The sequence below is a fragment of the Canis aureus genome, chromosome 10, assembly GCF_053574225.1.
Source record: "Canis aureus isolate CA01 chromosome 10, VMU_Caureus_v.1.0, whole genome shotgun sequence".
In the NCBI taxonomy this organism is placed as follows: domain Eukaryota; kingdom Metazoa; phylum Chordata; class Mammalia; order Carnivora; family Canidae; genus Canis; species Canis aureus.
The window spans coordinates 46733892-46761552 of NC_135620.1; the positions used below are offsets into that span (position 1 = coordinate 46733892).

General features: G+C 39.5%; 2 long non-coding RNA genes and 1 other non-coding gene across 4 annotated transcripts; 2 read left to right on the top strand and 1 right to left on the bottom strand.

Moving 5' to 3' along the window:
* The first annotated feature begins 2752 nt into the window (after positions 1-2752).
* Positions 2753-14110, top strand: LOC144322317 (uncharacterized). Of its 2 annotated transcripts, none has more exons than XR_013387957.1 (2): positions 2753-3000; positions 13728-14110. It is a non-coding gene; the product is annotated as an uncharacterized LOC144322317 (long non-coding RNA). The 2 variants fall into 2 exon arrangements; XR_013387958.1 differs by lacking the exon at positions 2753-3000 and adding an exon at positions 5681-5737.
* Positions 9076-22810, bottom strand: LOC144322316 (uncharacterized). The gene is made up of 5 exons (XR_013387956.1): positions 22781-22810; positions 21382-21756; positions 13683-13799; positions 12738-12872; positions 9076-9929 (listed from the first exon to the last, which is right to left on the bottom strand). It is a non-coding gene; the product is annotated as an uncharacterized LOC144322316 (long non-coding RNA).
* Positions 22811-25089: 2279 nt separating this feature from the next.
* On the top strand, positions 25090-25162 carry TRNAK-CUU (transfer RNA lysine (anticodon CUU)). The gene has a single exon. It is a non-coding gene; the product is annotated as a tRNA-Lys (tRNA).
* The last annotated feature ends 2499 nt before the right edge of the window (positions 25163-27661 follow it).

The window sequence follows — 27661 nt, forward strand, 5'->3', positions numbered from 1 at the left end:
CCCACTTGCAACAGAGGACCAACATCCTCTTTGTTCCTGTCACAGCACTTATCATAATTTATAATTATTTTATGTCACAATGTGATACTTATTCACTGACTATTGGCATAAGAAGCCTGTAAGGGCTGTGAGGACAAAAACTAAGTCTATCGTACCTGCCATTGTAGCACCCGGCCACGCTCCAGGCGCATGGCAAGCATTCAGTAAATAACTACTGAGGGGCGCCTAGGCAATGCAGTCAGTTAAACATCTGACTCTTGGTTTCATCTCAGGTCGTGATCTCAGGGTCTTGGGATCAAGCCTTGCATCAGGCTCTGAGTTGGGTGTGTAGTCTGCTGGAGATCCTCTCTCCTTCTCCCTCTGCTCCTCCCCCTGCTCATGCTCCCTCTCTCTTTCTCTCTAAATAAATAAATAAAATAGTTAAAATAACTAGCTAAATAATTAATTACTGAAATGTACTAGTAAGGTAATATTTTTTTCCCCAAATCTTATTGCAGAGTAAATCAAGACAAGACAGGACTTCCAAAAACTGGAGAGCAGAGGGAAATGTTAAATGAGGTTTTCGACTGATTGAGGCTTTCGTTGACTTCTGCTATATATCACTTCGTGGGGACCCTGGGCCTAAACTATTGTTGCTGCCACTGTCCAGAGAAATTGAGTCAGTGAAGCCACCATGTGGCTCAGTTCTCAGCCCAGTGGACCCCCAATGAGCGGGAAGAGAGGATGAGCCCAGTGAGCATCTTTTAGGGAGGTCGACAGCTACACTGATGCACAGAGGGTTTTTTTTCTTATTTCAGTGTGAGATGTCTACCCACACCGTACCTGATGAATTCCCAGAGTAGCATCTACTGAAACATTTCAGTGTTCCAAAGGTTTTTATCAGGAAGTTCTGCTAGAAACATAAAGCAACCATTAAAGTAGAACTCAATAAATGTGGCTAGGTCAGATAAAGATGTAAAGTATTCACAAAGTGAAAGGAAATCTAGAGAAATATTTTTAGCAAGTTTGATAGACAGTATTAAAAAATCACCCCGATTAACGGGAAAAAGGCGCAAGACTCCTTAGACAATTCTGCAAAGGAATAAAAAGACAATTTTCCAAAGAAGGAATATAAATGGCAAATAAATATAAAACTCTTCAACTGCACTCCAAAGCAAAAGAACTGTGACTTAAAACCACAAGGCAATGTCATTTTTTAAAAGTCAGGTTTATTGAAGTATAATTTATGTACAGTAAAATTCACCCTTTTCAAGTGTATAGTTCAGTGAGTTTTGACAAATATATACAGTCATGAAAGCACCAGCAAAATCGAGATATAGAACATTTCCATCACCCCCAAGAAATTCCCTCAGATCTCTCTCCTGTCAATCCTTCTCACACACAAACCCTGTCCAACATTTTTCCCCCCGATAGTTTTTCCTTCTCTGGGATGTCACATAAATAGAACCATACAGTAAGTGGCCTTTTGAGTCTGGCTCAATGTCTTCTTCAGTCTATCACATTTGTAAAGGTGTGAAAGGTAATAATACTGCTGGTGAGCGTGCTCCAATACAGCTAGCATGTGTATAAATTGGTATAAGTCTCTTGGACATAAACTGGCAATATGTATCAAGAGTCTAAAAATATCGATGCACTTTGATCACTAATTTCATTTCTTTCTTACTTGCATGAAACTGCTTCCAGTGTTGAGACACTGGCAAATGTCCAGATTTGTTTTACAACTTGATTTTATAGCAAAGAAAGACAATTCCAATCCCATGCATCAGGAACTGCTTTTTGGTTGGCCTTTCTCCATGGAGTAGGATCTTCACAGATACCCACCAGAATGTACTCGAGCTTCTAGGTCAACAGAAACATTATGGAAAACTTTGGAGGCAGAAAAACAGCAAATATTTTTGCCAACAAAGAAATTTAGCTCATTATCATCCCTTCATTTTTCCCTTGTCCTTTGCATTACCTACCAGGAGCTTTTCTAGAGCACACACAACATATACATTCTAGCCATCTTCTGAAAGAGGAAAATAAGAGAAGAAAATTTTCTTTTAGATAAAATTGTCCTTATTTTGCTTCAGAAACACTCATCATGAGCAGAATGGTGTCCCTGGCTAGATCACTGGCCTGAGCAGCATAAACTGACCACGCAAGTTGAATGAAGGCAGATAGCAAACACCAATGTTAACTCTCAACCATCCCAAAGAGAGAGCTGAAGAGAAACTCGAGTCAAGGAAAGGAGAGGCACAATGCATATCATTATCACCCAGGAACGAATTAGATCCATGTAACTGCTTTCAGTGGGAGATAGAACAGCTTTCTCTCTTTCAATATGCATAGTCAACATACATGATCTTCAGGATTCCTGACCTTTCCTTCAAGAATCCCAGTTATTTGGGCGCCTGGGTGGCTCAGCCATTGAGCATCTGCCTTCGGCTTAGGGCATGATCCTAGGGTCCTGGGATCAGGTCCCATTTCGGGCTCCCTGCTTCTCCCTCTCTCTCTCTCTCTCTCTCTCTCTGTGTCTCTCATGAATAAATAAAATAAAATCTTTAAAAAAAATCCCAATTACTTCAGCAGTAATTTCCAAACAGCTTCTGTCAACACTTTGATCCCAGTTTAGGGAAACACTGCTATCTAATTTAGAATCCTGGTCCTTCTCATCTTCACATTTTTCTAATGAGCATAATTCACAGAGGCTTACTTATAAATGAGTATGGAAAGTCACAATGGACTGACAAAGCCAGCAACATCCCTACAAGTGGCCAAGCTCAGCAGAAGCTCTGACCTGTCATCTCTAGTCACTTCTTCCTCCTAATGAGAGCACAGGAGGTAGAAAATGTAATACATGCTGGGAAACACTAGTCACAAGAGAGGTTGTGACACATCTGTCCTTAGAGATGGTGAGAATATAAAGAGGCCCATCCATCTTGGATTGCTTTGATGCTTTCCTGTTTTAACCATGAGGCTGGTTTTGAGACTTTGCTCACTTCTATGATTTTACAGAAGGTAAGTTGGGTTATTCTGAAGAAATTGTCCTAAGTAACCAACTAGACAATGTGTCACATTAATGTATGGAATTATTCAGTCCTAGAGACAATTGCCCATGTAGAATAGGAAGACCGTGAAGTGAAAAACACAGCATCCATTCATGAATCTCTTTTCCCTAATTCCTAGGACCCACTGGACCTTCAGGATGAATATTTCCCATTTCAACTCAGCCAACCTACCTTGGCCCTGAAAAGAACCAATAAATCCACCTATAATTTATTTAAAAACCTTCACAGCACTCCATTCAACCAGTTCATACAACACGTTCTCTTAAAAAATGGTCCCATCACTGGGAATGAGAAAATACAAGTGAGGGCCACACTAGGTTTAGAGTGACCACATTTAAAGGTTTGTGGACTGGAATTCCAAGTGCTTCTTGTCTAGATGCTGACAGGGCAAATACTCTGCATTTAGCCACAACTGATGGAGTATGTGTCCACAAACATTTCTTAAAGAAATGATGAACAGAATTTCATCCACAATTTTCCCTTCATTCAAGGAGCCCTCAACTTCTAGAGTAAAATTAAAAGCAATAAACACTCAGATTTTCTTTATAATTACAGTATTTTGTTAGCAATAACGAAATACTTTTTTTTCCGTTTGCATCTTGAGTCCCTTTAGAAAGAAATGTTTCATGAGCACATGATGTGGAAATGACCCTACTGTTAATGTATTGTTTCTATTCCGTGTGTAATATATTTTTACCCATGGTGAACAAAAGAAGAAATGATGCACAGGTCTCCTTAAGGGGAGTAGGAAAGAGGGAGACACTGAGAACACACAATTTTACTGTAAAAAAAAATTCTCAACTAGTACCTGTAGATAGCTGGGAAGAGTTTCTATAACAAGATGGGGAAAAAGTTGGAACCTTCATTCACTGAACTCTTCTAAACTTCTCAGGGTTGCCAATGACAGAAGCAGAGGGGGCTCTCAGATTCAAAGTCAATGCACTATCTACTAGGCACTGTGCTAGATGTGATCACTTCCATCATAGCCACAGGCAAAGGGCCTACACCTTTGTAGAAAGATTTGGCTGCCCTTTGCTAACCAGAGAATGCAACAGGACCTAAAGAAAGAGACTATCAGGATTGAGAGGCCAAGTGTCAGAGACCAGGGAAGCCAACAGTACAGCTAGCATTGGCTGCTACTTTAGAGCAATTGATAGAGCACTGATATTCAGAAGAATTTCCAAAGGCTACAGAAATCCAAAGAGATGAAATGAAAGCTCAAGTTCAAGAAGAGTTTTCATGGTCACCAAGGTCTTCTCCCAAGACACCTCCTTACCATAATATTCCTTGCCTTGACCGTATTGCTGTGGTCCCTTGCAGGACAAAGTCGGAAATTAAAATTTGTCAGGATCCTAAGAATGAATCCACATCTCATGTTAAACAAGCTAAAGAAAATAGTATGTCAAACTGAAATACCAGTTTATTTTTTTTCAGTGAGAAATCAAAGAGAGTGTATAAGGTCCATGCAATCATTGTTTTCTGGCTCTGTACAGAGATATTTATGAATAATCTATTAAAATGTACCTAAAAACAAATAATAGTGGGGCACCTGAGTGGCTCAGTTGGTTAAGAATCTGACTTTTGGTTTCAGCTCAGGTCATGATCTCAAGGTCATAAGATTGAGCCTTGTGTTGGGCTCTGTGCTGGGTGTGGAGCCTGCTTAGAATTCTCTCTTTCCCTCTCTCTCTGCCTTCCTTGCCAAACTCCTCCACTCAAGCTCTCTCTCTTCCTCCCCCACCGCCAAAGAAACAAGTAATATAAAACCCAGCTCACGTTTGGTTAAGCAATAAATAGAGTTTATTGACTCAAGAGCTCAGAAAGTCTGTGGTAGGGAGTATTGCAGGTAAGGCCTGATCCAGCAGTTTTAGACTATCACCAAGGATTAAATTTCTTTCCATCTATTCATTCTATTTTTCATCATATTGGCACACTCTTAGGATTACTTCTTTTCATGGCTACAAAATGATTGCTTGCAGCAATAAGATGTATGCACATTTTTAACAATTCAACTTCAGTAAAAGAAAGATGGCTTCTCTCTGTCCAGCTAACAAACAAAGGTCCTAGACTTCACTTTGATTGGGTCAACTTAACCCTGGATTAATCACTGTAGCCAGAGGATTGGTTTAGGCCTAAGTCAGTGTCTACCCCTGAGCCAATCACTATGACAGAGAGTATGGGCTTAGAAGAATTGGTTTATGGTTGATCTCTGGAGTTAAAGGATAGCAATACCACCCAAACTGTGATACAATGGTGTACAGGATATATGGAATGAGATGGTTGCTTGGGGGGCAACTTATTGTATCTGTCTACTGTAAGAAGCCATACCATAATCAAAGGGTTGCTTTGTGACATGGAATCAGAATGAAGAAAAACAGAGATACACAAGTGCTTAATGGTATCAAGGTAAGTAGTAAGATTCACCCAACTTTCTACATGGATTTCCATTTTTTTTAAATTAAAGTTTGTTGGTTTTTAATTTTGTTTTTTGTTTTTTTGTAATCAATGTGGGGCTCAAACTCATGACCCTGAGATTAAGAGTCACATGCTCCACTGACTGAGCCAGCAAGGTGCCCCTTCACATGGATTTCCTTACTAAGGGTTCTAGAACATCTTCTGACTAACTTATGATTCTATCAAAGAGTGAATGGAATACAGAGACAAATAGTATGTGATTCCACAGACATGAGGTACCTAGAGTAGTCAAATTTATAGCCACAGAAAGTAGAATGGTGGTTGCCAGTGTCTGAGGAGAGGGAATGGGGAGTTATTCTTTAGTGGGTATATAGACTCTTGGTTTTCCAAGACAAAAAAATAATTCTGGAGATGGATGGTGGTGATGATTGCACAACAGTATGAATGTCCTTAACACCATTGAACCATACATTTAAAAATGGGAAAGATGTAAATTTTATGTTATGTGTATTTTACCACATTTTTTTTAAAAAAAGGAATAAATGGATCCATCAGATGAGTTTCAAGCATATCTCGCAGATCTTGGGGTTGAATTTAGGTATCACCACTCTAAAGTGTTATGTGCTTGTTTTTAAATCAAACTATGAAAAAAAAAAAACAAGTAGTATTTTCCTGTTGCAAAAGAGATGGGGTCAAACACCACAATGACACCTAATGATGAAAATGTCAACATTTGGGCTCAAAAAACAGGATGGAGGCAGTCTCCTAGTCTCCGGCCATCCCAAGAGCTAAGCTAAGTGTGTCCAGCTTCGACTGGTTTGGCTGGAGACAATTTCAGTCATGTTCTAGGAGAAGGACCCCTCCACCCCACCCTGCAGAGCTCCGGTCACCTCACACAGTAATAGCCAGAAGGTGATGGAGATCACCTGACCCAGGTACTCTGAAAACAAAGCCCAACCTTGCCAGTGTGAAAATCATTCTATTCTCAGTGGCTATCTTCTGCGAAGTTTGGGTTATGAACATTGGTGCCAACCCATAGAACTGCTGGCTCTCCCTGCAGGACCAGCCCATTACTGGGCCACCTGAGAGAAAGCTGCTGGAGGCATCCAGGAGGGAAACTGGCTTGTTTCAAGGAGAGAAAAACCAGTTTCTCTCCTCGTAATCTTACATCCCAGTGCTTAGAGAAGTTCACTCTACTCCCCAGGTATCTACTGAAAACCCTGATTTTATTTCAGAAACAATAGGGCAGAGGAAAACAGATCATTGGTGGCTAAAGCAGCGCCTCCAGGGGCCTGGAAAGAGAGCTGGTGGCAGGAGAGCAGGGAGAGGGGGAAGGAAGTAAAAGGAGTGAGAGTGCCTGCTAAGGTTTAAAAGCCACACAAAACTGCAGCCGGGCTGCAGTCGCCTTAACATGAGCAATGGTGTTCTGCAGAGCTCTTTTCTTTTCTTTTCTTTTCTTTTCTTTTCTTTTCTTTTCTTTTCTTTTCTTTTCTTTTCTTTTCTTTTCTTTTCTTTTTTCTTTTCTTTTTTTAAGATTTTTTATTCATTTGAGAGAGAGACAGAGAGAGCCCAAGCAGGGGGGAGGGCAGAAGGAGAGGGAGAAGCAGACTCCCTGCTGAGAAGGGAGCCAGACTTAGGACTCAAGCCCAGGACCCGAAGATCACCACCTACCAGACCCAGAGTGAAGCAGATGCTCAACCTCTGAGACCCCCAGGTGCCCCTGCAGAGCTCTTTATCACACTTACTTTGATTTCTTTACACCATGTGATTCCTGCATATCCAATCACAGAACTCTTAAAAACTCCATGCGGGTGCTCAGCTGATGTGGTCCAACAGCAACCACAGACACTCCCTTCAAAGAATATTTCTAACTAAAGGATAAATTTACAACTAAAGGGTAAATGTTTCACTGGCTTAGTAGTTTCTATAGAATTAAAGACCACTGGGCAGACGGGGTGGCTCAGCGGTTTAGCGCCACCTTCAGCCCAAGGCCTAATCCTGGAGACCAGGGATGGAGTCCTACGTCAGGCTCCCTGCATGGAGCCTGCTTCTGCCTCTGCCTGTGTCTCTGCCTCTGTGTGTGTGTGTGTGTGTGTGTGTGTGTGTGTGTGTGTGTCTCATAAATAAATAAATAAAATCTAAAAAAAAAACAAAACAGAACAAACGCTGGCTGTCGGTGGATTAGTATTTCCTAAAGGAGGGAGTAAGACATCAGCTAGTGATGAATTTGTGTTTTATTCAGGTTTCATAGTGAGTGAGAAGCTTAACACACCTATTATTAGGGTGGTTATATATTATTATTTGTGATGTGGTAAACAGTGTTTTGGGAATACATTAAGTATAGGACATTGTGGTAAAATCTATATGTACATCAGCTCTAACCCTTAAAACACCATAAGGTCAGTATCATTCAATCTATGGGCAAACATATCAAACTTGTAACTTGTCCAGGATCACATATTTAAGAAACACTAGATCTGTGATTCAAATGAAGACTGAGTCAAAAAAAAAACCCTCATATTTGTAATTATTGTGGTTAAACAGTCTTTGTTGGACCAATGAAGCTTTGGTGGGCATTCTACACTTTGAATACCTCTCTCAGAGGCATCTAGACAAGCTGGATGTTGGAAAAACAGAATTTATCCTTTAGGCAAAATAGACACCAAAACTTAAAGTTGCATAGTGTCCCCTGTGAATGGTGATAGCCTGTCTCATCAGGAGAGGAAATGGATGTATTCCTGAATAATAAGTGAGTTTCTCTGCTTTCAATCTTGCTTGTGAAGCCTACTTCAAAGGACTGTTGCTGGCCTAGCATCAAGATTATGCAGCCAGGTTGGGGGCTGGGGGCGGAGGGCACCTGGGTGGCTCAGTCAGTTAACCATCCAACTTCTGCTCAGGTCTTGATCTTGGCAGGGTCCTGGGATGGATGGAGCCCCCCATTTGGCTCTGTGCTCAGCAGGGCGTCTACTTCACCCTCTCCCTTCACCACTCCCCCTGCTTGTGCTCTCTCTCTGTCTCAGACAAATAAATAAAAATATTTTTAAAAATATTAAGCAGGGATTAGCAGACCCAGGTTCAAATTCAACTTCTACCACCTCATAGCTGGTCAACCTTGGTCAAGGCACGTAATTCCTAGAGCCTCAGTTTTCTTATCTATAAAATGGGCATCATAATGTCAAATTATTAGCCTCCTTTTGATGTTATTTTTTGAATAAGCATGCCATTGCACTTTTAATTCTCATTTTTCTACTGACTAATGATGTTGAGTATCTTTTCATGTGCATATTTGCCACCGTGTATCTGCTTTGGAAATTATCTATTGAAATCTTTTACTCATTTTTAAAAATTAGGTTGTTGGTCTTCTTAGAATTAAGTTTTGAGAATTTTCTAAAAATAAATTCTGGATAAATACCAAGTAGAAGTGAGGATATGCAACAATTAGAACTCTCATATATTGCTGGTGGGAATGTAAAATGCTACAGTCTCTTTGGAAAACTGCTTGGCTGGTTCTGAAAAAAAATTAATTATACACCTACAAGATGACCCAGCCATTCTAGTCCTAGGTTTTTAACCAAGAAAAATGCAAGCATATGTCTAAACAAAGCCTTGTGCATGAATTTTCATAGCAGGTTTATTGGTAATAGCCCCAAACCAGAAGCAACCTAAAAGTCCAGGAAGAATTGAAAGAATAAACTGTGGTGTATCCATACCATGGAATATTACACATTCATAAAAAGGAGTGAAGTACTGATACATGCTACAACATGAATGAATCTCAAAATCATAATGCCAAGTGCAAAAAGCCAGACAAAAAAGAGTACATATTACATTTATACCCATTTATACCCAATTCTAGAAAATGCAAATTAATCTATAGTAAGAGGCAGATCAGTGATTGCCTGGGAACAAGTAGAGGGGCATGGAGAGGTAGGAGGGAGGGAATACAAGAGAGCACAAAGAAACTTTCAGCAATGATGAATATAGTCATTATTTTCATCAGTCATTGTTTTCCAGATTAATATATATATAACATAAATATAATTGTATATAATTTTATGTATATTTCAAAATGCATCAATTTGTACATTCTAAATATGTGTAGTTTATTATATGACAATTACATCTCATTAAAGCCTTAAAAATTTCTTAGCTCCCAATATTCCCCTTGCCTTGTTGCCCCTGATACAGAGGAGAAGCCTCCAGCAACCGTGTATATACCACACAACCCATCTTCCTAGCCAGAGCTGGTCCATCTGATGCTGCAGGTCACTAAAAATGAGAAATTCGAATGTCAGTGTCCTGGAGAAGAGGTCCATAATTTTCTTTTTCTGACGTCCCCGGAGTTGCCTGGATCTAGTTGATCCAAAGACTGGTTATTTTAACTTATAGATTTCAGGATCTGAGTGTCCCATCAATATATTCCTCTCATGCTAGCTAGCTGGAGTTGGGTTTCTGTTTTCGGCAATCCTGGGGAAGAAATGAAATTGACAATTTACTCATGGCATTGAGATTTCTGACACGTTGAATCACAAATGGCCACACTCCTATTTTAAAAATAGGGTGTTCAACTGGCTCCATGAGTCATTCATCCATCCCTTCATTTAACACACTTTTATTTGATGGCACACTATGTGCCAGGTGCCCAGTACCAAACATTTTCACATCTTCTTCAAATTATATAACAGCCGGTATAACAATCTCATCTTTACAGTTGAGAAGGGTTTAGAGGGTCTCAGTTACTTGCTTAAAGTCAAAGAATTCTTAGTAAGCATTGGATCCTATCAATTTGAGCCCAGGCCTAACTTCAGAGGCTACACTCTGCCATCTTCGCTACCCATGCTCTGTTGCCTGCTTGTAGTAAGCCCCAACATCAACAGTGTGCTAAGCGTCCAGCCACTGTGGCTACGGAATGCAGGAGCCAGGGGCCCGAGATGCTCCCCTCATACTTTCATGGCCAACAACAGTATCAGTGGATGGCAGCTCCGGGCCTTGCACCTGTGGACCTTAGTGTCTTGGGAACAGATGAATTATCTATTCTAAAAGGTAGGAACAATCAGAGGATCCCTTTTCCCCCTGTGTTGCTCTGTTACCTAATAATGAATCTCTCAGTAACAAATGAGCAGCTAAATCCTGAAAATAAAAATGGTCATCCGCAACTATAGGAAATGTCCAAGGAATGGCATCTTTAGCCACAAATCAAAAGATAACGGGGCTAGGATATTCTTCCTGAGAACCCTTGGGAACTTTGCACACTTATAAAAAGCTCAGGTTTGAAGTTACATTTTTATACCATTGCTGGAAACACCCCTAATAATTTCAGGAGCACAGGTTCAAGTGAGAGCCAGAGACCTCATGACACTGTTCTTTTCCTCAGGGAAGTAAGTCTACCAGAGTAGAAGATTTTCATTTTCCATTTTAGAGATTTCAGTATAGTTTAAATGTGTAGCTCTTGAATTTAAAAATATAATAAAAGATGTCTCAATAAAAAAATAATAAAAGGGGAAAATCCATAGATCTTCACCTTATATAGTCTTCCTTGTCATCAACCTGCAGAAATATGAAAGCTGCCCAGGGCTCATGTGTACTGAATATCATCACAGTGACATTCGTAAGAGGGAAAATGGATAGGAGTATTCAATAATCTGGTAATGTTAACATAGCTTTTGTTATCATATCCATATGGTAAAAATTATATACACATTAAGCATATTTTCAAACACTAATAACATAGGGTAATATTTATGATTTGTTAAATTATAAAAATAAGAGTACAAAAACAGGTATGCGGTTTGATCCTGACATGCATGGTGTGTGTTTACGTGAGTGTCTCAGGAAGAAATACACCAAAATATTAACAGCAGTCATATCTGAGTATGGGTAAAATGCTTTCCTTCCTACTTTTATATAGTATCATTATTAAAATACATATATGCTAAATGTAATGTGGTATTGTCAGCAGATTGGATCCTGGAACAGAAAAAGTATATTAATGGAAAAACGTGTGAAATCTGAGTAGTCTGTACCTTAGTGAATAGTTACATACCAGTGGCAATATCCTACTTCGATGACTGTACCATTGTTAAGTAAGATGTTAACACTATGGAGAGCTAAATATATCTCTGTGCTATCATTGCAACTCTTTTATAAATATAAAACTATTTTTCAAAGTAAAAAGCTTTTAAAAATACATATATGGCAAGACAAGAGGAACAACAGTGACAGATAAGCCATTTGTCTTTATTTGTTAGGACTGCATAATTTAGTATGCATAAAGTGTTTTATTTTTCAGATGTATCTTGTTTTGCCACGTAGATTGTAACTTTTTACAGCCAGTGCTACCCTGGGCTCCTCTGTATCTATCCCCCAGATAGCACTTAGACCAGCGCTGGGCTAAGGATGAGCAACCAAGATCAACAGGTTCATCGATTAGTTAACTTGTTCTGAGAAAAAAAGGCACTAAAAGGGACACCCTAAAATTCACTGTTACGCTGCTTTTTCTCATTTTTGCAAGTGCTGATAGCTCAGTTCCAAGCGCATTTTTGATGAACAACAGAAAATATTAATAAACTAGTTAGTTCAACTCCTATGAAATTGCATTTTTAAATAAAAATGTCTCATATCTGCATTCATATAGTTCAACTTAAATAATAAGTATTTTACATTAGTCACTGAGGGAGGCCATCAAGGCAATATCTTATAAGCCACAGTGTACATTTTAATGCAATTATCATTTCCATGAGTTCCTCTCCTACAGGGCTTGCTATTTTGCACTCTCAACTCATGCATTTTCTTCTTCCCCAGAGGTTACATGAGCAATAAAATTCTCCCCAGTGGTTTGGGATTAATTTCTAAAATACCATTCCAGGGGCACCTTGGAGGCTCAGTCAGTTAAGCTTCTGCCTTTGTCTAAGGTCATGATTCCAGGGTCCTGGGATCAAGCCCTATAGTGGGCTCACTGGTCAGCAGGGAGTCTGCTTCTCCCTCTCGCCCCGCCCCTCTCTCCTGCTCTTGCTCTCTCTAAAATTAAATAAATAAATAAATAAATAAATAAATAAATAAATAAATAAATAAAATCTTTAAAAAAACCCCACCAATTCAAAAATCACATCATGACACACTGATATGTCTTGATCAGTTGTGAAATAGGTAGCAGCAAGTAACTCATTACTATTTTTTTCAAACCCCCAAATTTATAACTGGTTCATCTTTTGCTTTTTAATGTATATCAGAACAGATTTGAGCTAATCCTTCTAGTAGCCTTACATTCATACTCACTCACTCACTTGCATCCCCAAATGGTTTCTTGAGTCGGGGAGAAAGAAGTGCAGGAAGAGCCAGGGCTCTGGGAGCCATGCACAATGCTGGCTTGTTCACATGGCACAGGTCAACAGAGCATCAGCCTGTGTGCAGCTGCAGACAAAAGGAGGTTGAGAACTGCTGTTATAAAGGCTTAGCAACTGCTGTATGTTCTGAATTCAGAACCCTGGAGTCTTAAACTATTTCACCACATACAAGATGCTTATTTAGCAGGTATATGTAACCTGACATCTGTACGGATATCTCTTGTGCTATGGCCATATTCACTGAAAGTGATGCTTTTTAAACTTTTTTAAAATTAGATATTTTTTTTCCAAACACACTCTTACAATTTATTCATTTATACAAAAATTCTCCCTGAGTGTCTACTGTGTGCCAAGAAGAGAGCTATATTACAGTAATTAATAAAACGGATGCTATCCCCACTCACAAGAAATTAGTTGTGGAGACAAACAATAAATCAGGCAGAGACTTAAATAAAGAATTATAGAGTGCCAAGTGTCTTGAAAAAAAATGAATGGGATACTGGGAAAGGAGGGAGTCTAATCAGAGAGGGCAATCAGAGAGAAGGTTTCTCTGAAGCTTTAAGTTTAGGCTAAGCCCTAAAGGCTGGGGAGAGGTCGGCCAGGCAAAGAACAGGGAGATGGTGCATGAGGCCAACAGCTCTTGAGGTTGACAAGTGAAAATGTGCCCTGCTGCTGATCTGCAGGCCATACAATTTCTCCCCAGTAATACTCAGCAGCTCAGGTAAACAATACAGGGGGCCTACGTTGGATTGACACAGAATTGGAAATTCTGGGCATTGGGTGTCACTGAGCGTCTAGGAGATGGGAGAGATGAAGGTACTTTAGAAATATGAAAATGTTAACATTCTGCAAGAGATTGGAGAGACCCAATATTTACCAATGCTGACAGTTTTTTGTTTTTCCTCCTCTGCCATCCTTGCAGAGATCTGAATGCCTCTGATCCATCATAGGGACTCGGAAATGTCGAGCAGATTTCGCTAAAATCTGGAGGTGCCTGGAATAGAAGTGCAAGTTCACATCATCAGGATTATATCATTTCTTAGAAGACAGCCATCATCTATATATCAACAAATGGAGCCTAAGGCAGCAGTTTCTCCAGTACTTTTCTATGATTCCATCCCCAACTTGGGGAATATTGTAAAATCCGTGATAACTTGCCATGTCCCACATATTATCCACCATTAACATAAATCAAGGTTTCGTGTTTGTAATTTATGTCTCAGCACTTAGAGAATACCTTGCTAGTTATTTTACATAGATAAATCAAATCAAAACTTTGTTAATAAAATATTAGAAATGTCATAAGACCTCTGATTTATTTAAAGATGTCTAACATTCTTGATCTCCATTTATTTCAAGTTTTAAGAAGAAAAATGGTTAGCTGGATCATCCTGCTCTTATTTTTATTCCTTAATTTAGGAGATTACATCTCAGCTCCAAAACCATTTTTAATAATGAGATATGCAATTTTTAACTGTTGATGTTTTTAAAAGAATAAACATGATTAAGATTAATTTATGTAGTCCCAGATATACTCGAATAATGGATTAGTCTGTAGAGCACATTTGATTCATGTCTGATAGTCAAGCTTTTTTATTTTAGTTGACTCCAAAATTTACTCCTTTGTTTGCTTAAAAGCCAGAACTGCTTATGCAATAGAAGGAAATGAGTATAGACTGAACACTTCTGGGGAGTACCCAATTCCCCAGATTACCAATTGTATATATTCACAGGGAATGATGAGGATACAGCAAGTTAACATTGTAAACAAAGAGCAAAAGGTATCCATGGATTATAGAAAGGTTCTTTTCAAGATAAGAATTAAATAAATGAGAAAAAATAAGAGGGCAGCAAAAATCTTTTGGGTAATGGACAGATTTTTGGCATAGATTGTGGTGATGGCTTTACAGTGTATACTCCTCTCCAAACTCAAGTTGTGTACAGTATGTATGTACAGTTTTCGTATGTCAATTATACCTCAGTAAAGTGGTTTTTACCAACACAAGCAAACAGAAGAATTAAATAAATAGAAGATACTGAAAGAAAAAGACAAAATTTGGATAAGCTCACAGAAGAAGAATGGAAGGGTTGCTTTTCTTTTCTAGCAAAGAGTTAAGTCCATACCAGATCTCAAGGCAGAAACTGATTGTCCATTTTTGGTACTTGTCCACTAATGCTAAGGATTTATCCAGAGTGTAAAAATATAGGAGGTTGGGATAGTCAGGCAAACCAGGCGGACGATCTCACTTTGCCTAATGACCTAAAGGGAAAGCCACACATGCCTTACAGTTTTCTGGGACCAGGAAGATAGGAGAGACTCACTCTGCCTCTCCCAATTCCTGGACAATTCTGGGAATCTCAAGTCTTGGACATCTCTTTGTTCTGTCTGGTGGGACTTTGGGTATCATGTGTGGCCCTGAAGAGGCCCTGAAATGCTGTATCTAAAATACAAGGTGGGATGTGTCCTAGGAAGAAAAGAAAGTGTCCTACTCTCCTGCTCTAGCCAGGGCTCCCTCGTGGTGCCCAGAGATTCAGTATGATGGAAGCAGACCCATTAGAACTTAGTGGTTCATGATAATGGCCTTAATACTCTAAGAAAGAGAAACCTCAAACTACCCTAAGCTTAAATAGTGTAGAAGCATAAAAACAGATGTAGGTCTCAGGCCTTCTCTGACATGTGAAGTCATCAATATAACAGTCGTGCCCCATATACTTGAACTTAACCTTTGAACCAGAACATTCAATGTCTACAATTGAGGCATGCTTCCTCAATTCTCAATTATTTCTCTTTCAAATCCAGGCTTTCTTGGGCCACTAACTGCTTTCAAAAGTATTTCAGGCAATTCCTAGTTTTCTAATAAGGTTGACTGGGCTACAAGGAAATTGGTTAATGTTAACACTGGGTCCAGTAGGTGGGACAGAAGAGGCTGGGATTAGCAGGGATCTAGTTACATGTGCCTGACGTGAATGGGCTTGTATATTAATAAATTGCCTATACAAGAGGCTTTGGGGCAGAACAAGAAAGAAAAGAAGCTTGTGACCTGGTAAAATGTTCTAAGAAGTTTGACCTCAAAGTGAAATGGACAGCACTTACAAAATATTTTTCTTAAGAAATTGAACCACCATCTTATTGAAAGCACTCACATCTATCAGTTAAAACAAATAGAATAGATAAGGATAGCAGTTGAGGCTACCTTGAAGAAACCACTAATCTTAGAATGTTGGACCTTCTACAGAAATTCTGACATAGCTTCTCCAACAAATTGATGGCATTAAAAAATGAGTGAGAGAGTGTGTGTGTGTGTGTGTGTGTGTGTACCATTTAGAATAAATGAAACTTTAATGATGTTAACAACCAATTGCAACATGTAGACTGTATTTGGATCCTACCTTGCACAAACTTAATGTGAAAAGTCACTCTGGAGATAATCAGGGAAATTTAAACACAGACTATTAGATGACACTGGGGAAAGTCCTTATCAGTTACAAGTCTATCCTGAAGTGCAATGACAAGATACTTGGAAATTTTCTTTAATGTTCTCCAAAAAAAAAAAAAAATGGTATTGTAGCTGAGACAACATGAGCAAAATGTTAATTTTTGTTGAAGCAGAGTGACAGGTAGATGCAGGTCCCTTCTAATCTCTTGTGAATATTTCACAATTTCCATGATAAAAAAGGTTTTAAAAGCCAATGTATTACCATTAATCTTAAAAAGTACATAAATATCATTATTATAACATAATTTATCACAGCACAAAATGGAAATAACCTCAAAGTTCTGCAGCAGGAAAAAGATCTTTAAAAGTATGATAAACCAATCTGACAAAAATTATGCACCATTAAGATGACAATAGAGAAAAGAGCAACAAAGAAAGTGCTTATGGAATTATTTTTAGAATAAGGACTATATCCATATTATGATCTTAACTCTTTAAAATATGTGTAAAGATACACAGAGCAGAAGACTATGAAAGAAAAAATAAAATAGCAAGTTGATGTATTATAAAATGCAGTGGAATGTCTTTCTCTTTGGTGAGACAACACTGTTTCTGAAACACATAAAGAGCTGACATGAACAAAACAACAAAAATTGACCTGGGCCTCCATATGCTGAAATGTAACATAGTGCAGCAGAAACAGCACCAGCTTTGGAGTTGGGCAATGTGGGCAAGTTATTTAAACAATCTGAGACTCAGTTTCCTCATCTCTAAAATTAATATAAAATATCTACCCTTGGGGACACTGCAAGGATCAGCAGTGTAAGTAAATATCTATCACCTGCAGTAAACTTTCTGTGATCAGAACTATTTACTAACTGTCATATTAAGTGAGGTGGATTCTGGAAAAGAGAAGAAAAGGAGGTGTGCTGATGGTGAAGCAACTGGAGACGTTTATGGCAAAACAGTTTTTTTTTAAAGATTTTATTTATTTGTTCATGAGAGACAGAGAGAGAGAAGCAGAGAACAAAGGCAGAGGGAGAAGCAGGCTCCACACAGGGAGCCTGATTTGGGACTTGATCCGGGGATTCTGGGTCACACCGTGAGTTGGAGGCAGATGCTCAACGGCTGAGCTACTCAGGCGTCCCAATGGCAATACAGCTTTAGCACAAAATTGAAGACAGGGCATTTTGCCATGAGGCCCTAAAATCCCACCTGGGCCAGTTGCAGTGTAAGGACTAGCTGGAGAGGTGCTAAGGCCTGTCTGGTGCAATGAGGTAGAGGCAGGCAGTGGGGAGGCAATGAGGTTACCCTACAGGAGGATGGGAGGGCCATGTAATATGATGTTCAACTATTCAGCAGCTCCAGGGCAAAACTTACAAGTCTAAAGGAAGGGGGAAGAAGAGCATGACTAGAGGAAACTAAGAAAAAGAACCTAGAGGACCCAAAATCTGCATAAGGTACAAAAAATGGGTAGGTACCCTTATATAGGGCTAGAGCCAGGCCTCCTTGGCAGTGACAGACGACCCCTAATGGCAATTGTTATGATGGATAATAGGTCTCCAGAGCGTGAATGACCTGAAATTCATGTAAGACTATTTTGTCCTTTCTCTCTGTTCTACAAGATGAGAATATTAAGGCCAGAAGGGGGAGCTTCCACAGACTGTGGCTAGGCTCTGTGGCAAAATTCTGCCTAGAACTCTGCCAATGAACTTGCTATACCTCACTATGCCATCTTCCAAGATGGTTTGCCCCATAATCACCAAGTCAATTATTTTTACCCATATTTCATAAATATATGTTGCTCTCCCTGTCTCAGAACAAACAATAAAACATAAGCTCTCATTCATTTCACAAATCTCTTTTACATCAAATGCTCCCTGCTAACTTTGAATTATTTTGTTGTATATAACAAAAGAGAATGTACTGAACATTTGTTCAGTAAATGTTCCATCAGCACTACTATGGCCAGGCCTATAAAAATGAGTGCCTCAGGGGTGCCTGGGTGGCTCAGTAGTTGACCGTCTGCCTTTGGCTCAGGTCATGATCTCGAGGTCCTAGGATGGAGTCCTGCATCAGGCTCCCCGTAGGGAGCCTGCTTTTCCTTCTGCCTATGTCTGTGTCTCTCATGAATAAACGAATAAAATCTTAAAAAAAAAAAAAAAAAAGTGGTTCAGGCCGGTGGTCAAGGAGCCAACAGGCCAGGGAAGAAGACAAGTTTGCCAACAAATAAGCTTAATCCTACAAGTACACTTTGTAATGCTCAATACACTGTGGAATGAAAGAGAATAGAACTCATCAGACCTCGAGAGAGAGAGAGGCAGAAGGAAAAGAAAACCTCCCTGATGGCTGATCCTGGAGGAAACCCCGAGACAGAAGAGTGGATCAACAGGTAGGGACAAGAAGATGGCTGTTTCCAGTAGGTGCCCAGCACAATAGCACGGGGAAAGGACTGAAATCACGAGAATTACCAGAAAACATGGCAAGTAAACACAGGGGTGGGAGCCGGGTTGGGCTTGTGCAGAGAAAAATCCATCAGGCAACCCGGCAGCAGAGACAAGGCCAAAGTAAAAACCGACTTCTTTTAAGTCATAAGGAAATATTTTTAAAAAGAGAGTGAAGAAATGTATATCTCGTCTCTGAGCTCTTAACTATAATCAAGCGATTAAAAGGGAATCATTAAAAAAAAAAAAAAAAAAGGCGAATCATTACCAGTGGAAGTATAAGGAAACTCCAAGAACAGAACTAATACTGGCCTTGTACAGATCCTGGCAGCTGCTACCAAACCTATGTCTGATGGTGTTAGTCCTGGGGTGAGCATACCAGTTCCTGGCAAAACACTGCTTTTTCTCTCCTTTTTCTCTGGAATCCTGCCTCTTTTCTTTTGGCTTCTACTTTCTTGCGGTAGAAACCAGTTGTGGTATTTAGATTAGAAATATCAAGTGAAAAATACTCAGTCTTTGTGATGTGGTCTCCGGTCCTGTAGAGCCTCTAACAAATGATCCTTCAAACCTGTCCAGTAATGAAGTGCTGACTGACAGCCTTCGAGAAGCAGACCCTCCTTCTCTACAGAACCACCTCTGTGGGTGTCAAATTATAGGAACATATTATTACAAGAGGGAACTATCATTACAGCTTCAAATCCAAAGTCGACTCTGAGGAAACGTTTATGAGTGCTGCAAAACATGTTGTGAGCCACATAGGAAGGTCAAGGAAAGGTCGTTGTAGAAAGGGGCCCCTTGGAAGCAAAAAGAGTGGGAAGCCAGTGTTGCTTGTGGACCTCCTTTGAGTGAGGCACCACCATAAGTCCTTTACATGTGTTATTTAACGGTTTTCTTCCCTTCTCTCCTTATTTCACTCAGATTTATTCTTCCAAGTATCTCACAGTAGTTTGCACACATTATATCATTTCTACTAAGGAGGATCTTGGATCTTGATTCGAGCAAGGAGACTGTCAGTGCCAGAATCAGAGGAAAAACCTACTTCTTCAGACTCCCAGGATATATATTCTTTGTAAGAGTTCCTACTATTTTTTCAGAGGACACGACATTGAAGGATACACACTGACACGAACATTAGTATTTCTTAAAACACATAGTGGGCATAAAGAATGCTAAATACTCTGTGGGGTTTGCCCTGTGCCAGCACATCCCTCTGTTCAAAATTAGTACATTTTCTGAAACTGGGTGCTGATCTGTGAATGAACCCAGGAAGAAGAAAGTCGTACGAGGACTTCACTCTCCTGCCTGACAGACTCTCTCAAGATGGCCGTGCACCCCTGACCACTGATTGACATTCTTCCCTGCTGCATGCTTGCCTGTGCTTCTTAGACTATTAAAATATTAATGGGGTCTTGGTATCTGTCATTATTAATTTTAGAGAGTAACAAGGACATGCTAAGCCCTAGTATTGATAGATTTGTAGAATATGTTAATCCGTAGCACTCATTACTCAGCTAAGTTACTTTTTTCAGATGGTTTTTCTCCACTAATCATTTCCAATATTTAACAATTTGTCATCTCCAACTATGCACGCTCTTTCTTAGAAGTATTCATATATGTATTTTTATAATGTCTTTATAGCAACAATTTATTAAACAATTGTTGTGCACCATCACGTAATGACAAAATCTTCTGACAAATACCTAGAGAATTCAGCTAAAAAATGAGGAGATTATTAAATCTGGCAGAAAATAATATGTTCCTGCTATCGAAATAGAAAAGCTAAGGCAAAAAGTTAAATGACTTTCTAACAACTAAGATGCATGAAGATCTAATCTTTTCTCATTCCTGAAGCTTGAGATTTAGATTTGGGGTGTGCATTTAACAAAGGCAGACTCAGGTACTTCCCTTAGAAAATATGACTCAAATATAATTGCAGAAGTAACTGAGAAGTATCTTTTTCTTGTCACCCAAAACCTTCAACACAAATTATGTACAGAGGAAAAGAACAAATCACTCAGTCCTTAAGAAGTAATCCCAAATTCTGTCTTCAGGAAATGATTCTTATCCCACTTTACAGTCAATGCCATCACACATACATCTTTTTATTCTCCTCGATCTATTCCCACTATCTTTTCTACAGATCAGTACTTTACCTGCCCCAAAATGGGATGATGGTGGCAAAATGCATAAACCACAGTCTTAAGTTAGAAAATTATGCATCATACCCCATTACATACAGCATAATCTCTACCTAAACACTTGAGATGAATCAATGCTCATGCCATCCTTCAGATAACTGTGTTACTACTTACTTACTGTACTGTTTTCCCCCTCCAGGAAGAAGACTGAGGAAAGGGTGAGGAATGCAAATGGAACCAGAAAATAATTTGACTGGTTGCATGATCATCTTTACTATTTATTAAATACCTCTTAATGGAGCTTCAAGAAGAAGCAGAAATGTTTTCAATTTAGAGGCTGAAATAGCCCCAATTGTGCTTTATCTAAGGCCATCTCTAATCACAAATCAGATAGTGATACATCTCTTTTTAATGTGACTAGCATGGCTTTTCATGGCCCAGACTCACCAAATGACAAGTTAAAACAATAGGCTGCTTTGCTTGTTCCTCTCAGTCCACAACTAAAATGCAAAACAAAGCAAAAAATAAAAGCAAAAAAACAAAACAAATAAACAAACCTCTGGGGGAGGTGTTTTCAATTTTCAGTATTGTGCAGTTCACGCTTCAGTTGATAATCCAGATCTCTTCTAATGACCTTGAAGGAGTTTACAGTTTTTCAATTGTAAAATGTAAATCTCAGCCCATCTCCCAAAAGCATTCAATAATGAATAATTCTGTATAAGAAAACATTATACAAAATGGGATGCTCTGAAAAGAGGGGGTTGTAACTAACCCATGATTCCCCACCAACTCCTTACTTCCACTCAGGTCATCAGAACTCTTAAAAATTAGTTCCCTTTTTGGTATTTATAATATATTGAAAACTTCTTGGTGAATGAAGCTCCCTTGTGGGTTAATTCATCATTCTTAAATCAGCGATTAGTCCTTATTAACTGTAAAGGTGGAAAGTATAGTAGAAAAGATAAGAGAAGTTGACACCATAAACATCCAGAAAGTTATTACATTTCTACTTCATCCCTGACACAGCACTTACTCCTTTTTCTCTCAAGTCTAACGTGGGTATGGCAGGGTGTGGGCGTGTGTGAAAAAAGGGATAACTCCCTTTTTTGCTCCATCTTGGATTAAACTACTAACACTCTTCAAAGTCAACCTTTTTGGCCAGACACTGGCTCTCTTTGTCCCAGCCTTACGAACACTGCCACGATAAAACTAGTGGGTAATACTATGGACTGACTTGTGTCCTCCACCTCCCGGTTCCTATGTAACCCACAATGTGATGGTGTTTGGAGATAGGGCCTTTGGGAGGTTATACATGTTTAAACAAGGTCATAGGGAGGGGCTTGTGGGATAAGTGTCATTATAAGAAGGCACACCAGAAAGCGTGTTCTCTTCCTCTCTTTCCAAAGAAAAGGTCATATGAGCACATGCTGAGATGGCCACTGTCTGCAAACCAGGTAGAGAATTCTCACCAGAACCCAACCACCCTGGCACCCCGGTCTTAGACTTATAGCCTTCAGAACTGTGAGAAAATAAATTTCTGTTCTTTAGGTCACCCAGTCTACAGTATTTTGTTATCACAGTCTGAGCTGACTAAACCAGCCAAAGAGACAGAGATATTTTGGGAAGAGTGATTTCCAAAAAATAGAGTTGCTCTAAACTCAATGGACATTTATTTCACCTCCTTCATGTCCATACTTATGAAATTTTCATTTAAACACACACTTTTTGAGGTGCCTGGGTGGCTCAGTCACTTAAGTTATTGCCTTTTGCTCAGGTCATGATCTCAGGATCCTGGGATAGAGCCCCACATCACATGGGGTTCCCTGCTCAGAGGGGAGTCTGCTTCTTCCTCTCCCTCTCCCCCACTACTTGTGCTCTCTCTCCCTCCCCCCTCTCTCTCTCTCACACATACACACACTCTCAACAAATAAATAAATAATTAAAATAAACACACACCTTTGACTGGTGCCCAGGGCTGCCACTCTAGAAAAGCAAACAAAAGCATCAGAATTGGGGAACAAGAGAGTGAATACAGCTCTTCTCAGAAGATGAGGCAAGTCCATTTTCTACACATGGTATCCTACTCCAATTGCAGCAGATAAGAGCAAAGGCGCTTTGTGATCCCTCTGTGAAGGAGCCGGAACCCTGCCATGGAAGGGGTCAACATCAGGGCAGAGTGTGGGCCAGGTTATGTTTGCTAAACGGTCCTTCTGTACCTGGGCCCTGCCCACGCCTTGTATCTTGCACTCCCCATTTCCTCAGTGGTATCTGATAAACTCAAGGGAGTTCACTGAAGATGACCGGCCTCCAACAAAGAATAACTTAAAAGGAGAGGAAAAGTCCTAAGCCCCACTGTACAGACCACAGATTTGTTCAGTTCTGACTTGCGAATCTGAAGCTTTCTATATGACTCCATATGGTTGTGTTATATTAGGGCTCACACAAGGCTAAGATACACAGCTAGGTTTACCAGCTGCCAGTGGCCAAAAGTGAGGAAGTTCTCAGAGACAAATCAGTTTCTAATAAACTGTTTTCCCCTGCTTTAAAAAAAAAAAAAAAAAAAAAGAATAAAATGTCAATGCCATGCAGGCAAGTACGGAGAGGGAAATGAAAGCTCTGTCTATCACTGCAGGCTTTATTTTTATTTTTAATAAAACTGATTTGGATCAATTTGAGATAACTGCTGGGAGATGCAAGGCTTTACTTTCGGCTACGTCATTTGTTTTTGTTTCTGATCTGGGCTCAAAAGGAAGATTGCCAGTGTTTTTCCAGTGGCACAAAGCAGTTCCAGAAGAGTTAAAATAAGAAACCCTACCTGCTTAATCTGGCAGAAAACACATGAGAGGAGCAATCAGTTCTGGGAAGAGTTGCTCTGAATGAGGTATGCCTGGCTGCTTTAGGCCATGCTGTTTGTCAGTCTTTCAAAATTCGAGTCATTACCAGATGCTGATCTACTATAATATTGTGATATTTTATCTGATTACACTTCCCTGATTGTGCCTTATCTGCTATCTGCCTTCCCATTCTTCCATGTATATTAAATGCAGGTGCTTTTATTATTCTGAGAGCTAGAAAGTGTTGACTGCTCTGAATATAAATGGGGATATTATATCATTAACTTGCTCCGAAAGCAGGGCCATTCACTGTGTAAATCACATGCAAGGTACCTAGTGGAGACACAATAAACCATAATGTCTTGAGAAAGAAAGCAATGAGGAATGGATAAGGAGATAAAAATTTAAGGCATTGTTAAAGAAGGGTAATCTTCAAAATCCTATTTGGTTCTTTCAAACTAGCATTTGTTGATAATATAACCTTTATATTAGAAACTTTTCTAAGTTTGTATAAAAAAAGTTTGGGGGGAGGCATGATAATATGTAATGTTATCACTCATAGGATTGCATAAAAACACGATCACTAACATTCTATGGCTTATCTAAGGTAGAAGAACAATTCTAATCTTTTAGAAAAGTACACTATGCTTTGGCAAATATAGTCTTATCCTATCTAGGTGTATAACTTAAACAAGGTGAACCAATGGCCAAATGCTTTATGCATTTCCAGACATTAAAAGGTGAATAGTGTAAAATCTGGCTGCAAATTTCAAAGGAAGTAATATGCAGTGAATTAAGTCAGAACCGTGACAATGTGCTCCTGCCCAACAGTCTGGGGTTATATGCTCTGCTTAGTTCCCACTATGTTGGCCTCACTAAAAGTTAATCCACAGTTATTTAAGTGGAAAGTTTCAGAAAATCCATTTCTGGAGCAAATGTTATGTGTTATGTGAGAGTTGAAATGAGCCACTACCCCGTGTTGGATAGAATATCAGATGGCCTGTTCACTTATCACTGTGTCAGAGTCCTCTACCAATGTAACAGCTGGGAGCCAAGCCTGCAAAGGAACACATGTGACTCTCTGCCTCAAGCAGTGTGGCCAGAGTCATCTCCTGACTCTCAGATCTCAACGTGTGCAACAGAAGAAAACAAGTATGGAGACAACTGGGAACATGTGGATAAGGTTCTCTCTCCCATGTAATCAAGGAGGATATGGTTTCTGCTCCTCTTCTTCTTGGATTCCATACATAGGGTGTAGGACTACTACTCCTCTCTCCCCACCATTCACCATTATGTACAAATGCATAAATAGTCAATTTCTTTTAGCTCACCAAACATATGTTTAGAACACCTCCTTAATTCAAGGCCGCTCTATAATCAGAGAAGCCATTCTTCTTAAATTATATGTTTGAAAACAAAACAAGAAGGGATGCCTAGCTGGCTCAGTTGGTAGACCATGGGACTCTTGATCTCAGGGTTGTGGGTTCAAGTCCCATGCTGGGTGTAGAGATAGCTTAAAAATAAAATTTTATTAAAAAAAAGAAAACATGAACATGGAAGATGGTCTGATCTTTTCAGTAATTCCACATTTGTGCCTATTTTCTCAGGAAAGCCATTGTAATAGGTTTCTCATAATATGATTCAGCTTCATTTATTTGTTTATGTATAAAAGTAACATTAACTGGATATTATTTTTTAGAAGATCTAGTCTTGAAAACTTGTGAAAAGGGAAAATAAATATCTCAAACATAAAAGGTGAAACCCTAAGGCTTTCTAAAAAGAATGTATAGGAGGGGATCCTGGTGGCGCAGCAGTTTGGTGCCTGCCTTTGGCCCAGGACGCGATCCTGGAGACCCGGGATCAAATCCCACATCGGGCTCCCGGTGCATGGAGCCTGCTTCTCCCTCTGCCTGTGTCTCTGCCTCTCTCTCTCTGTGACTATCATAAAGTAAAAAAAAAAAAAAAAAAGAATGTATAGAATATATTCATGACTTAAAGATAGCCAAGATTTCTTAGGTCATAGAAAGCAATAATCATAAAAAAATTAGGCTTCATCAAAAAATTAAAAACTTCTACTCATCAAAAGACACCATTAGGAAAATAAACAGGCGAGCTGTAGACCTGAAGGAAGCATTGGCAAAATCTGCATCTGACAAAAGGACTATTATCCAGGATCTACAAAGAACTGTAACAATTTAACAAGAGAAAGACAAACACACGAATTAAAAATGGGTAAAGGACTTAAAGAGTCAAAAAGTATATATACATGAATGGCCAACAAGCACATGAAAAAAATACTCAATGTCATTTGTCATCAAGGAAATGCTAATTAAAACCAGAAGGAGATGCCACTATACCCACCCCCCATATGGCTATAAAGAGACTGACTCTGCCAATCAAGGATGAGGTAACAGATCTGGCACAACATGGTTGATGGCAGGGTAAGATGACACAACCACACTGGGACAAGGCCTGGAGGTTTCTTCTACCTTATGGCCAGCTGTCCCCCACACCAGTATTTATGCATATAAAAGAAAACACATCCACAAGACTTGTGATGTTCATAGATGCTTTATTCCTATAGCTCAAGCTAGAAACAGCCCCAGTGTCCATCAATTGGGGAAGAGATAACGTGGTGAGCAATGCAACTAGCAACAGAAAAGAATGAGTGTTCATGTTGTCTATTGATCTAAAACTCAGTTGGGCATCAGAATAACCTAGGAGTTTCCTAAAAAATACAGGTTTCTTGGCTACACTTCAGGGATTCTGATTCAGTGATTCAGTAGTTTTCAAAAAGGTTCTCACATAATTTCAGAGCAAACCTACGTTTGACATTCCATAATCCTGTTCATATCTTTCAACTACTTCAAACAGATATTCCAAAAAGATGGCAAGGGAATATCTTTTATTCTGCTTCTTTTTTAAAAAGATTTTATTTATTCATTCATGAGAGACACAGAGAGAGAGAGAGGCAGAGACACAAGCAGGCTCCATGCAGGGAGCCGATGAAGGACTCTATCCTGGGACTCCAGGATCATGCCCTAGGCCGACGGCAGGTGCTAAACCGCTGAGCCACCCAGAGATCCCCTTATTCCGCTTCTTTTACACACCAGGTTTTGTTCATGTTATCCCATTTAGGTTGCATAACAACTCCTCCAGGTGAGTATTATAAACTCTACTTTACAGTTTGGAAAATCAAGACCAGGCAACAGTAAGTGACTTTGTCCAAATTCGTTATAGTTTACAGGAGAGGAACCAAGATTTAAAGGCAGACGGATCTACAAAGCTGTCACACTACCACAAACCTTTTCACAAAAAATAAGGGGAAAAGTTTCTGGGAAATTTTGTGATGGCGAGAAAGAGAGACAGAGACAGAGATGGAGACAGAGACAGAGAGAGCTCTAGATCTTTGTTCCCTGATACTTTCTACACCTAGACTGGTGTACTTCATGATTTCAGATCTTCAGAGTTCTCCAAATGAATGTTCCAAACTGAATACTGCTTTTTCCTCTTACAAAAAAATAATAGTCTTCAGTACTTGACTGTTAAAACACATCTTAGGCACACTGTCACCTGCCTAGACAAAGAATTTCTGGTCAAGGTCAACCGTTGCTACTGCCATCCTGGACTGCTGAAGTGACTGTTGGGGCTTTAGTTCTCTCGTGCTGCCTTTATTTATTTATTTATTTATTTATTTATTTATTTATTTATTTAAAGATTTTATTTATCTATTCATGAGAGACACAGAGAGGCAGAGACACAGGCAGAGGGAGAAGCAGGCTCCATGCAAGGAGCCTGACGTGGGACTCAATCCCGGGTCTCCAGGATCACACCCTGCACTGAAGGCAGAGCTAAACCGCTGGGCCACCCGGGCTGCCTGCCAAGCACTGTTTTAAGAACTTAACATGTATTAGCTTATTTAAACTAACAACTCTTTGAGGTAAATACTACTATTATTCCTCATTTTACAGCTGAGAGAACCGAGGCACAGAAAAATTTTAGT